Source organism: Maylandia zebra, unplaced genomic scaffold (genome assembly GCF_041146795.1).
Source record: "Maylandia zebra isolate NMK-2024a unplaced genomic scaffold, Mzebra_GT3a scaffold35, whole genome shotgun sequence".
NCBI classification, from domain to species: Eukaryota; Metazoa; Chordata; class Actinopteri; order Cichliformes; family Cichlidae; genus Maylandia; species Maylandia zebra.
The window spans coordinates 163,263-165,762 of record NW_027490065.1 but is presented as its reverse complement, the minus strand read 5'-3'; positions in this window follow the sequence as shown (position 1 = coordinate 165,762).

The window sequence follows — 2,500 nt, the reverse complement described above, 5'->3', positions numbered from 1 at the left end:
TTACCCCCCCCCCTCCTGCAGTTAACCCTGTACCACATATCTAGCACGGACCTTGACCTCCAGCAGGCCCCGTGGACCCACATTACCCCCCCCCCCCCCCCCTGCAGTTACCCTGTGCCACATGTCTAGCATGGACCTTGACTTCCAGCAGGCCCCGGGGACCCACATTACCCCCCCCCCCCCCCTCCTGCAGTTAACCCTGTACCACATATCTAGCACGGACCTTGACCTCCAGCAGGCCCCGTGGACCCACATTACCCCCCCCCCCTGCAGTTACCCTGTGCCACATGTCTAGCATGGACCTGGACCTCCAGCAGGCCCCGGGGACCCACACTTAAGCCCCCTCCCACTAACAAAGCAGAACACCACTGGCAAAATCCTCGTGCCCCTGGTACTCCAGAAAGCACATTGAAATGTGCCCCTGGTACACTGCGCAGAAGAACTGCCGCACACACACACACACACACGCACGCACGCACGCACGCACGCACGCACGCACGCACTGCTTGTGCCTATGGTACGACAACTTTTCTCGTGCCTATGGTACGACAATTTTTCTCGTGCCTATGGTACAACAACTTTTTGCCGTGCCCCTGGTACACCGCTCACTAGCACTTTGCCACACAAACTCTCCTCGTGCCTATGGTACGACAACTTTTCTCGTGCCTATGGTACAACAACTTTCCTCCGTGCCCCTGGTACGACAGCTTTTCTCGTGCCTATGGTACAACAACTTTTCGCCGTGCCCCTGGTACACCGCTCAGTAGCACTTTGCCACACAAACTCTCCTCGTGCCTATGGTACGACAACTTTTCTCGTGCCTATGGTACAACAACTTTCCTCCGTGCCCCTGGTACGACAGCTTTTCTTGTGCCTATGGTACAACAACTTTTCTCGTGCCTATGGTACAACAACTTTTCGCCGTGCCCCTGGTACACCGCTCAGTAGCACTTTGCCACACACACACTCTCCTCGTGCCTATGGTACGACAACTTTTCTCGTGCCTATGGTACAACAACTTTCCTCCGTGCCCCTGGTACGACAGCTTTTCTTGTGCCTATGGTACAACAACTTTTCTCGTGCCTATGGTACAACAACTTTTCGCCGTGCCCCTGGTACACCGCTCAGTAGCACTTTGCCACACACACACTCTCCTCGTGCCTATGGTACGACAACTTTTCTCGTGCCTATGGTACAACAACTTTCCTCCGTGCCCCTGGTACGACAGCTTTTCTCGTGCCTATGGTACAACAACTTTTCTCGTGCCTATGGTACAACAACTTTTCGCCGTGCCCCTGGTACACCGCTCAGTAGCACTTTGCCGCACACGCACACTCCTCGTACCTATGGTACGACAACTTTTCTCGTGCCTATGGTACGACAACTTTTCTCGTGCCTATGGTACAACAACTTTTCGCCGTGCCCCTGGTACACCGCTCAGTAGCACTTTGCCACACAAACTCTCCTCGTGCCTATGGTACGACAACTTTTCTCGTGCCTATGGTACAACAACTTTCCTCCGTGCCCCTGGTATGACAGCTTTTCTCGTGCCTATGGTACAACAACTTTTCTCGTGCCTATGGTACAACAACTTTTCGCCCTGCCCCTGGTACACCGCTCAGTAGCACTTTGCCACACACACACACACCACTCGTGCCTATGGTACGACAACTTTTCTCGTGCCTATGGTACGACAACTTTTCTCGTGCCTATGGTACAACAACCTTTCCCCGTGCCCCTGGGACACTGCGCAGAAAGTCTTTGCCACACACACACACCACTCGTGCCTATGGTACGACAAAAGGCCCCGGGGACCTACATCGCACCTTGCTCTTGCCTCCCTTACAGCTGAAAAAGGTCCATGCCTGTGCCCTGGCCCTGCTGAAATTCCCTCTCCATTTAGCCGAGGCAGTGAGTCGGCCTCCTGTCTCCCTTTACGGTCGAAAAAGATGTGCTCCTGGGCGCGCTGGCCCTGCTGCTACTCACATCGGGCATGGACCTGGACCTCCAGCAGGCCCCGGGGACCTACATCACACCTTGCTCTTGCCTCCCTTACAGCTGAAAAAGGTCCATGCCTGTGCCCTGGCCCTGCTGAAATTCCCTCTCCATTTAGCCGAGGCAGAGAGTCGGCCTCCTCTCTCCTTTACGGTCGAAAAAGATGTGCTCCTGGGCGCGCTGGCCCTGCTGCTACTCACATCGGGCATGGACCTGGACCTCCAGCAGGCCCCGGGGACCTACATCGCACATTGCTCTTCCCTCCCTTGCAGCTGAAAAAGGTCCATGCTTGTGCCCTGGCCCTTCTGAAATTCCCTCTCCATTTAGCCGAGGCAGTGAGTCGGCCTCCTGTCTCCCTTTACGGTCGAAAAAGATGTGCTCCTGGGCGCGCTGGCCCTGCTGCTACTCACATCGGGCATGGACCTGGACCTCCAGCAGGCCCCGGGGACCTACATCACACCTTGCTCTTGCCTCCCTTACAGCTGAAAAAGGTCCATGCTTGTGC